This window comes from Octopus bimaculoides, chromosome 1, assembly GCF_046866305.1.
Source record: "Octopus bimaculoides isolate indiv1 chromosome 1, ASM4686630v1, whole genome shotgun sequence".
NCBI classification, from domain to species: domain Eukaryota; kingdom Metazoa; phylum Mollusca; class Cephalopoda; order Octopoda; family Octopodidae; genus Octopus; species Octopus bimaculoides.
In genome coordinates, this window is record NC_142928.1 from 1,586,093 (window position 1) to 1,597,426 (window position 11,334).

Sequence of the window (11,334 nt, forward strand, 5' to 3'; positions counted from 1 at the left end):
AACAGAAAGAATACGGAGACAAGGAGAAAAACACGGAGAAAAAAAATTGAATAGTGTTCAGTAAAAAAGGATGATAAAGGAGGTTTACAAAAGTGGAAAAGTTCAAAAGATTTTTAGACGTCGTGGTATATTGAAGCGATTTCCAATCAGAAGATGGGTCCAGTGTAAATCCGTGGGTAGGAGAGGTGCAGCCGGAGGGTATAAAGTTCAGAATCAAACAGTCCAGATCCAGAAGGAAAGAAGGTAGAATCCAAAAGTTGGTAGTGTGTGATGACAGGAGACAGGATTAGCTGGTGCGACCACGTGAGCGTGTATTATATGTGGGAGAATATACAAAAAATAACAACAGACGAGGACAGGTGGTGTAAATAACAAAAGTATATATTAGTATGACGCTCGGGAATACGGAAAGTCTTTGACGTTTCGAGCTACGCTCTTCAACAGAAGGAATACGGAGACAAGGAGAAAAACACGGAGAAAAAAAATTGAATAGTGTTCAGTAAAAAAGGATGATAAAGGAGGTTTACAAAAGTGGAAAAGTTCAAAAGTTTTTTAGACGTCGTGGTATATTGAAGCGATTTCCAATCAGAAGATGGGTCCAGTGTAAATCCGTGGGTAGGAGAGGTGCAGCCGGAGGGTATAAAGTTCAGAATCAAACAGTCCAAATCCAGAAGGAAAGAAGGTAGAATCCAAAAGTTGGTAGTGTGTGATGAGAGGAGACAGGATTAGCTGGTGCGACCACGTGAGCGTGTATTATATGTGGGAGAATATACAAAAAATAACAACAGACGAGGACAGGTGGTGTAAATAACAAAAGTATATATTAGTATGACGCTCGGGAATACGGAAAGTCTTTGACGTTTCGAGCTACGCTCTTCAACAGAAAGAATACGGAGACAAGGAGAAAAACACGGAGAAAAAAAATTGAATAGTGTTCAGTAAAAAAGGATGATAAAGGAGGTTTACAAAAGTGGAAAAGTTCAAAAGATTTTTAGACGTCGTGGTATATTGAAGCGATTTCCAATCAGAAGATGGGTCCAGTGTAAATCCGTGGGTAGGAGAGGTGCAGCCGGAGGGTATAAAGTTCAGAATCAAACAGTCCAGATCCAGAAGGAAAGAAGGTAGAATCCAAAAGTTGGTAGTGTGTGATGACAGGAGACAGGATTAGCTGGTGCGACCACGTGAGCGTGTATTATATGTGGGAGAATATACAAAAAATAACAACAGACGAGGACAGGTGGTGTAAATAACAAAAGTATATATTAGTATGACGCTCGGGAATACGGAAAGTCTTTGACGTTTCGAGCTACGCTCTTCAACAGAAGGAATACGGAGACAAGGAGAAAAACACGGAGAAAAAAAATTGAATAGTGTTCAGTAAAAAAGGATGATAAAGGAGGTTTACAAAAGTGGAAAAGTTCAAAAGTTTTTTAGACGTCGTGGTATATTGAAGCGATTTCCAATCAGAAGATGGGTCCAGTGTAAATCCGTGGGTAGGAGAGGTGCAGCCGGAGGGTATAAAGTTCAGAATCAAACAGTCCAAATCCAGAAGGAAAGAAGGTAGAATCCAAAAGTTGGTAGTGTGTGATGAGAGGAGACAGGATTAGCTGGTGCGACCACGTGAGCGTGTATTATATGTGGGAGAATATACAAAAAATAACAACAGACGAGGACAGGTGGTGTAAATAACAAAAGTATATATTAGTATGACGCTCGGGAATACGGAAAGTCTTTGACGTTTCGAGCTACGCTCTTCAACAGAAAGAATACGGAGACAAGGAGAAAAACACGGAGAAAAAAAATTGAATAGTGTTCAGTAAAAAAGGATGATAAAGGAGGTTTACAAAAGTGGAAAAGTTCAAAAGTTTTTTAGACGTCGTGGTATATTGAAGCGATTTCCAATCAGAAGATGGGTCCAGTGTAAATCCGTGGGTAGGAGAGGTGCAGCCGGAGGGTATAAAGTTCAGAATCAAACAGTCCAGATCCAGAAGGAAAGAAGGTAGAATCCAAAAGTTGGTAGTGTGTGATGAGAGGAGACAGGATTAGCTGGTGCGACCACGTGAGCGTGTATTATATGTGGGAGAATATACAAAAAATAACAACAGACGAGGACAGGTGGTGTAAATAACAAAAGTATATATTAGTATGACGCTCGGGAATACGGAAAGTCTTTGACGTTTCGAGCTACGCTCTTCAACAGAAAGAATACGGAGACAAGGAAAAAAACACGGAGAAAAAAAATTGAATAGTGTTCAGTAAAAAAGGATGATAAAGGAGGTTTACAAAAGTGGAAAAGTTCAAAAGTTTTTTAGACGTCGTGGTATATTGAAGCGATTTCCAATCAGAAGATGGGTCCAGTGTAAATCCGTGGGTAGGAGAGGTGCAGCCGGAGGGTATAAAGTTCAGAATATATATACATATATATATATTTATATATATATATATATATATATATATATATAAAACGGGCTTCTTTTCAGTCTCCGTCTACCAAATCCACTCACAAGGCTTTGGTCGGCCCGAGGCTATAGTAGAAGACACTTGCCCAAGTTGTCTCGCAGTGGGACTGAATCCGGAACCATGTGGCTGGTAAGCAAGCTACTTACCACACAACGAATTGACTGTAAACCAAAATGCAAACAATGGGGACGCAGCGGTGCAGGAGACTTATTGGTCTCCATGATCCTGTTTTCGGGGTTCACGGGCCACGGGTTCGTATCCAGCACCATCTGAACTTTTTGTCGCTTCACTTTCATTCATATTTCATAAATAAAGGGTAAGTCACCCGATGAAGCTAGTGGTGATTCTTGTCGTTAAAACACTTGAAACGGCGTTGCCTACCTGACCCCTAGCATTTATTGCAGTGTAAGGCGGCTTACTGGCAGAGGCGTTAAAACGCCGGGCAAAAGGCTTAGCGGTATTTCGTCCGGCTTGATGTTCTGAATTCAAATTCTGCCGAGGTCGACTTTGCCTTTCATCTTTTCGTGGTCGATAAAATAAGTACCAGTTGAGCACTGGGGTCGATGTAATCAACTTACCCTTCTCCCGAAACTGCTGGCCTTGTGCTAAAAACTTGATGCCAATATCTGTTCACTGACAGATTAACCAGTGTTAAAACTATATCGGTTTGTCTGATTTGTCGTTCTGGCATCCGGAATTTGGCTACCTGTCGCTGATGATCCGCGATATGGAGAAATCCCGTGATACAACAGTGCCATGTGCCGGTGCTACCGAAATATCGTCTGCCCATATTATATCTGTTTCTAAGCATTTGTCATCTACACGGATAATTTCTTGGGACGTTTACCGCAGTCTACGGCGTTATAAACAATATTCCAAGTTAGGTTGGACGCACTAATTAATATTTGCTGCAAAGCCTTCTTCTATCGTTAACAACTAATATTAGAATAAGCAGGAGGCTATCAGAAAATGATAAGTACAGAGGTCGATTTGTTCGGCTAAAACGTCTTCAAGGCGGTGCGTCAGCGTGGCCGCGTTCTATTGACAAAAGCAAGTAAAAAGTAAAAAATAAAAGATGAGCTGTAGATCATGTATAATACTATGACGGATTGATAATTATAATAAACCGATCATAGAACATTACATTCTATCACAAATGATGTGTTCCATAGAGTAAAACAGATGGACATGAGAAAGAGTTGGATTTAAGAGCTTTCGATTTTAGTGTTCATTGTAAAAGCCTTCGATTTCAGCAGTTGGCTCGTTGGTCTAGGAGTATGATTTTCGCTTAGGGTGCGAGAGGTCCCGGGTTCGAATCCCGGACGAGCCCAATTTACGTTTTCCTTTGTTTTTTTTTTGTAATGGCTTGAATTACTCTCTTATTCTTTTACATTCTTCTCCTTTTAACTTGTTTCAGTCATTTTGACTCTGGTCATGCTGGAGCAACGCCTTTTAGTCGAAGAAATCGACCCACTGGAATTATTCTTTGCAAACCCGGTACTTATTCTATCGGCGTCTTTTGCCGAACTGCTAGGTTAAGGGGACGTAAATACACCAACATCCATTGTGAAGCGGTGATGGTAGTGATGGTGGGGGACAAACACAGATACAAACCCACAAATATATACATACATACGTGTGTATATATATATATATATATATATATATATATATATATATATATATATATACGACGGGCTTCTTTCAGTTTCCAAGCAAATCCACTCCCAAGGCTTAGTCGGCCTGAGGCTATAGTAGAAGACACTTGCCCAAGGTGCCACGCAGTGGGACTGAACCATGTGGTTGGGAAACAAGCTTCTTACCACAAAGCCACGCCAGCGCCTATTCATGTTAAAAACTCCCGTCCGTTTCTCGATCCTTGTCGAATTTACGTCGAATTTATTTTTCGTCCTTTAATTGCTTTATCTACTGGACTGCGATCATGCTGGAGCACTGAAGGGTGTAGTCGAATGAATCCACAATACCTATTTTTTGTGTCTGATATTTATTTTATGGGGTTTCTTTCACCGAACCGCTATATCACGGCGACATAAACAAACCAACAACAGCTGCCAAGCGATAGAATGTTGGCGCCAAAGGCAAATACATACATACACCAACACATATGCGCGTACACTCTCTCACTAACACATATACACACACATAAACAGAGATATAGAGAGAAAGAGCGAAAGACAGAAAGAGAAGTTCAACAGCCACACATCAAGCTATTGTAGAAGATCCTTGTTTAAGTACCACTCCATGAGACTGAACTCGCCACTACATAGTTACAATTACTAGATAATTTTCTGCGAGAATTGTCAGTTGGCTCCTTGGTCTAGGGGTATGATTTTCGCTTAGGGTGCGAGAGGTCCCGGGTTCGAATCCCGGACGAGCCCATTAATTTTCTGCTTTTTTTTTATATTTACACTTCTGATACTATATTATTTAAAACGTTTTTTTTTTATTTCCTCAACCCAATTTTAAATTCTGTAGATTTTTATGAGTTACTTTCAGCTTGAAACTTTTTCGCAAAGATTTTTTAACATAAGCACAGGCGTGGATGTTGGGAAGAAGCTCCCCCACTACTTCTGCTCATGATCAGAGATGCACATATCGCCAGTCACCAAGGGACATGCTCAACTGGTTAACGTCAAACAACTGACAAGCAAATCTGTGGTATTAAGCAGAATATTTGCTGTAGCCCATCTTTTATACCAAGACAAAACAATGTACGTGATAACACTTCCAATCAATTAAGATCAGAAGCCACGAGAACCACTGCCTGGTACTGCATCCGGGCATTTATTATTATTATTATTATTATTATTCAGTAGTTTTATTTTTATAACGTGCTTTCACTTCACTACCGAGCGCAGCTCTGTGCGCCTTGGGTATGTGCTGTGGTTTGCTGTGATGCTCTTATGTTTACTGTATTGAAAGTGTTTTGCGTAGGATGTGTGCAGTACCCAGTAGTGCAATTTTCTGTATGTTATATATATTTGTAAGTCCTGCTATTTTTGTTATGTATTTGTCTGAATATTTTTTTATTATACCTAAGGCACCTACTATGATAGAAATTGTTTCTGTTTTTAGATTCCACATTCGAGTTATCTCTATTTCCACGTCTTTGTATTTTGAAAGTTTTTCCATTTCTTTTAGAGAAACGTTTTCATCTGCTGGTATTGATACATCAATTAGAAAGCATTTTTTTTCTTCATAATCTTTGACAACTGTATCTGGTCTATTTTCCTTAATTTCTCTATCTGTGTGTATTGGCATATCCCAGAGTACGGTTGCTTTCTCGTTTTCTGTGACCTTTTCTGGTGTGTGTTTACACCATCTTTTTTCTGTTGTTATTCCATAATGTTGGCATAGCTTCCAGTGTATATAGGTCCCAGCTCTGTCGTGTCTGTGGATATATTCCTTCTTAGCCAGGACTGGGCAGCCAGAGATAATATGATTTATTGTTTCTTGTCGATCTCCACATATTCTACAGTTACTTGTTATATTTCTTTTCATTATGTGTTTTTGGTAATTTCTGGTGGGAAGGCTTTGGTCTTGTGCAGCAATTAAAAATCCTTCAGTCTCTGCTTTGAGTCCTGAGCTTCTCAGCCATTGCTGGGATTTTTCTCTGTCTATTTCTTTCGCATTTAGTTTAGCCCAGTATTTACAATGTAGGGGCTTTTCTTGCCATCGTTTTATCATGGTCCGTTGCTGTTCTAGTTTTAGTTTGGATTTCATTTGTTTTATAGCTTTTGTTGTTTCTTCTTCTTCTTCTTCGTATTTGTTAGGTAGATTGATTTCTTGTTTGTATTTGTCAGCTTCCTTAAATACTGAAAACAGTTATTTGTTTTGCTCGTGTTTTGTGGCTATTTGTATTAGTTTCCCTTGCTTCTGGAGTAGGTATTTTTGCATTGTCAGAGTTATTTCATCACACATTCTGTAAACCTCTTCTATGACTTCCTGTTCTTTGTTTCTCCTCTCCCCTCTGGTTTTGCCCTGTCCATTCCATCTTCAGACTGAATAGTTAGGCCGAGATCATCCCCAAATAATAACAATATCTATTTTTATTGTTCTTCTATTTGTTAAACTTTAAATGTGGAAACACATTCCATGATGGACAAGAAAGTTTATGATTCCTACAGAAGGCTTTTGATTTCAGACCGGTTATGTAAGCTGAACATTCACACAGAAAAAAAAAAAGAAAAACAAAAAAAAAGATATGAACATTATTTAATGCAACTTGCAAGTTTTTTTGCAAAGAATTTGGCATAGTAAATTGAACGAGTTTGTGTTTTTGATATTTCGCATGTTTCGAGGGAAGCGAGCTGGCAGAATCGTTATCATGCCGGACAAAGTGCTTAGCAACATTTTGCCCGTCTTTACGTTCTGAGGTGAAATTGTTTCACCATTTCGGGGCTGAAATAAGTAGGGGTTGAACGCAGGAGTCGATGTAATCTAACCCTTTCGCTCAGAACGTCGAACCTTGTGCCTATAGGATATTTCCGATGTTTCAGAATATCTCCGGTTATTATTGAATAAAATAATTAACCGGTACTCATCTGTGACTTGAACCTGAGACCTCTCGCATCGGAGAAGAGAACCACACCTCTGAACCAGTGGTTCTTAACCGGAGTCCATATAACAGTTTTGTGGGTCCACATATGCAAAATAATAAATTGGGTCCACAATATTATTTTACTGGCCCATGGAAAGATTTTGCTTTGGATGCATTCATTACAAGGAACCGCCATGTTTCTCTCTCTAATTTTTCACATACGTTTTCAAACTCGGAACTTAGAAAACTGATAAGGAGGATACAGGAGGCGGTCGAAAAAGCCAGCTTCTATATATGGCTGAAGCGGGAAGACCGAATATGGCTTGAAACTCATAACATGTCTAGGTGAGACCGGCTGACACTGAAGTGGCTTCGCGCCCTCCAATGTCAGTTAAAGTTCAGACAGTGTCATGTGACAACTTGCTGGAACTACTTGCTGGAGCCTAGCAGCGGGAAGTTTAGACAGTGTCATGTGACAACTTGCTGGTCCTGCCTACTGGACCCTAGCAGCGGGAAATTTAGACAGTGTCACGTGACAACTAGCTGGGGCTGCCTGCTGGAGCCTAGCAGCAGATATAAAAAGGGGAACTTGACACGACGATCAGTCGGACGCTGACACTCGTTGATGCTGCATTGAAGAGGCCAGGGAATAGAAGAAAGAAGACATGCACCCAACACCAGAGCTGAAGACACCTCCGAAAGGAGGGGCTCCGCCACGTCAAAACGGTAGAGGATTAGGGGCCGAAACCGGACGTGGTTCCTCCTGATGATGTCTTCAGCTAACTGGATCCTATAAAGGAGCTGTTGTGGTAGCAGACCACGAAACATGGTTGAAATTCCTCAGGAACCGACATAGTTCCGCCAAACTGAATATGCGATCAGCAAAATAATAATTTTGAAAGCAGTATCTGTAAAATTAACTTTCAAACATCTAATGGCTATGGGAATGGTGGCCCACCTGAAAAAGTACCCGAAGGGGACCATAGATAAAAAAAAAAGTGGTTGAGAGTCACTGCTCTAGACAAGTGTCTTCTACTCTAGCCTCCGGCCGACCAAGTTCTTGTTTTTTGGGGAATCTGATGGAAGCCCGCCGTAATACATACATACATACATACATACATACATACACACACACACACATATATATATATATATATATATATATATATATATATATACTATTCTTTTACTAGTTTCAGTCATTTCACTGTGGCCATGCTGGATATATATATCTGTGTGTGTGTGTGTCTTATTTCTGTGTTTGTCGTCCTCAACAGCTTGGCAGCCGGTGTTGGTGTTTTTATGTCACCGTAACTTAGCGGTTGATCAATAGCAAAAACGACAAAATACGCAACTGGCTTCCAAAAAAGAAATAAGTACTTGGGTTGATTCGCTTGACTAAAATTGTTCAAGATGCTGCCCCAGCATGGCCGCACTCTAATGACTGCAACAAGCAAAAATGCAAAGGTATGTAGTGAAATAGATACACATGCGTGCAAGTTGAGGTTCAGAGTTTACTACTTCCCGTATATTTTCGGATTCACTTATTAATATTTGCTTTTTAAGAAGAAATATGATAATTTAGACTACCGCGAGCAAGCGAGGCTCGTTGGTCTAGGGGTATGATTCTCGCTTTGGGTGCGAGAGGTCCCGGGATCGAATCCCGGACGAGCCCGGTCATTTTTAAATAAATAAAATAAAATAACTGTTACTCTATATTTGCTACAAAATATTTTGGCACAGAAATAAATCTAAAATGCGGAACGAAAACTCTAAGCAGTGATGTGCGCAGTTCGAAACTCACAGCGTTTCCCTTTCCGGTTTCTGGCGCTGAAGAGGAGAAAACCCCCGAGAAGTGCATCCCTTCATCAACCTGCTTAGTGAATACTCCAAACTTACGTAGTTTGTTTACACCTAACTGTCTACAGAGGGAAATTTTTCCACTGATAAATACAGTGAATATTTTTCTTTCGGGTTTGAATATTCCCCAAGCATTTTATTTTAGCATCCACGAAGGATGAAAGAAGTTCGATCTCACGGGATCAATAAAATAAGCGCCATTTAAACACTGGCATCGATGTAATCGACTTGCCCTTCTCCCCAAAATTCAAGGCTCTGTGCTTATAATAGGAAGAAAATAAAAATGGTTTCACAAATTTCTTCAATTTCATTGAATCGATAAAATGATTCTCTGTTTAACCCTTGAAGCGGTGATTCTACTTGGCGTGAAATAGAGACATAAATGTGAAAGAAAAGTTTCAGAGTTTACTATTTCTTATATATGTTCAATTCTTGTTTTCACAGTTGGCTCGTTGGTCTAGAGGTATGATTTTCGCTTCGGGTGCGAGAGGTCCCGGGTTCGAATCCCGGACGAGCCCCTTAATTTTTATGATATTACACTTTTTAAAACACCGTTTGAAATATCTGTAACTCAATTCTAAATTCGAGATAGTTTGATGTGTTGAATTCAACTTGCAAGTAAGGTTTTATTGCAAAATTTTTAGCATAGTAAATTGAACGAGTTCGTTGTATCATTTTATTTTGTCGAACCGCTATGTTACAGGAACGTAAACACACCAGCATCGATTGTCAAACGATGTTGGGAGGGACAAATACAGACACACAAACATATACACACACACATACATGTATATATATATATATATATATATATATATATATATATATATATATATATATATACGACGGGCTTATTTCAGTTTCCGTCTACCAAATCCACTCGCAAGGTTTTGGTCGGCCCAAACCTAAAGTAGAAGACACTTGTCCAAGGTGCCACGCAGTGGGACTGAACCCGAAATCAGTTGGTAAGCAAGCTACTTACCGCACAGCCACTCATACGTGTGTATGTATGTATGTATGTATGTATGTATGTATGTATGTATGTATGTATGTATGTATTTGTGTTTGTCACCCTACCATTGAGGGTTTCAACTCCTAAACCGCGTGGAGCGTTGTGTTCCTGAGTAAATCACTTCAACTCATTTTGTACTGTGATCACTTCGACACCTGACGTGTGGTACACTGTGCACCTGTTTAGGTAACGTTGATTTGAGGGGAGGAGCGAGCCAATGTACAGCACATACATTTGATCATTAGAAACAAATCATTTGCATAGGTCGTTCGGCAAAATAGCTGAACACACTTCCGTCGTCTTATATATATTTACCCGCAATTTACTCTTTTACTCTTTTATTTGTTTCAGTCACTTGACTGCGGCCATGCTGGAGCACCGCCTTTAGTCGAGCAAATCGACTCCAGGACTTATTCTTTGCAAGTCAGGTACTTATTCTATTGGTTCCTTTTGCCGAACCGCTAAGGGGACGTAAACACACCATCGGTTGTCAAGCGATGTTGGTGAGACAAAGACACACACACAAACATATACACACACATACATACATACATACATACATACATACATATATATATATATATATATTTATATATATATATATACATATATATATATATATATATATATATATATATATATATATATATATATATATATATATAAATATATATATATATATATACATATATATATATATATATATATATATATATATATATATATATATATACGACGGGCTTCTTGTCCGTCTCCGTCTACCAAATCCACTCACAAGGCTTTGGTCGGCCCGAGGCTATAGTAGAAGACACTTGCCCAAGGTGTCACGCAGTGGGACTGAACCCGGAACCATGTGGCTGGTAAGCAAGCTACTTACCACACAACGAATTGACTGTAAACCAAAATGCAAACAATGGGGACGCAGCGGTGCAGGAGACTTATTGGTCTCCATGATCCTGTTTTCGGGGTCCACGGGCCACGGGTTCGTATCCAGCACCATCTGAACTTTTTGTCGCTTCACTTTCATTCATATTTCATAAATAAAGGGTAAGTCACCCGATGAAGCTAGTGGTGATTCTTGTCGTTAAAACACTTGAAACGGCGTTGCCTACCTGACCCCTAGCATTTATTGCAGTGTAAGGCGGCTTACTGGCAGAGGCGTTAAAACGCCGGGCAAAAGGCTTAGCGGTATTTCGTCCGGCTTGATGTTCTGAATTCAAATTCTGCCGAAGTCGACTTTGCCTTTCATCTTTTCGTGGTCGATAAAATAAGTACCAGTTGAGCACTGGGGTCGATGTAATCAACTTACCCTTGTCCCGAAACTGCTGGCCTTGTGCTAAAAACTTGATACCAATATCTGTTCACTGACAGATTAACCAGTGTTAAAACTATATCGGTTTGTCTGATTTGTCGTTCTGGCATCCGGAATTTGGCTACCTGT

General features: G+C 39.8%; 4 non-coding genes across 4 annotated transcripts; all 4 read left to right on the top strand.

Moving 5' to 3' along the window:
* Window positions 1-3,718: 3,718 nt before the first annotated feature.
* On the top strand, window positions 3,719-3,790 carry Trnap-agg (transfer RNA proline (anticodon AGG)). The gene has a single exon. It is a non-coding gene; the product is annotated as a tRNA-Pro (tRNA).
* Window positions 3,791-4,787: 997 nt separating this feature from the next.
* On the top strand, window positions 4,788-4,859 carry Trnap-agg (transfer RNA proline (anticodon AGG)). The gene has a single exon. It is a non-coding gene; the product is annotated as a tRNA-Pro (tRNA).
* A 3,765-nt stretch (window positions 4,860-8,624) lies between these two features.
* Window positions 8,625-8,696, top strand: Trnap-ugg (transfer RNA proline (anticodon UGG)). Its single transcript has one exon. It is a non-coding gene; the product is annotated as a tRNA-Pro (tRNA).
* Window positions 8,697-9,327: 631 nt separating this feature from the next.
* On the top strand, window positions 9,328-9,399 carry Trnap-cgg (transfer RNA proline (anticodon CGG)). The gene has a single exon. It is a non-coding gene; the product is annotated as a tRNA-Pro (tRNA).
* Window positions 9,400-11,334: the final 1,935 nt, after the last annotated feature.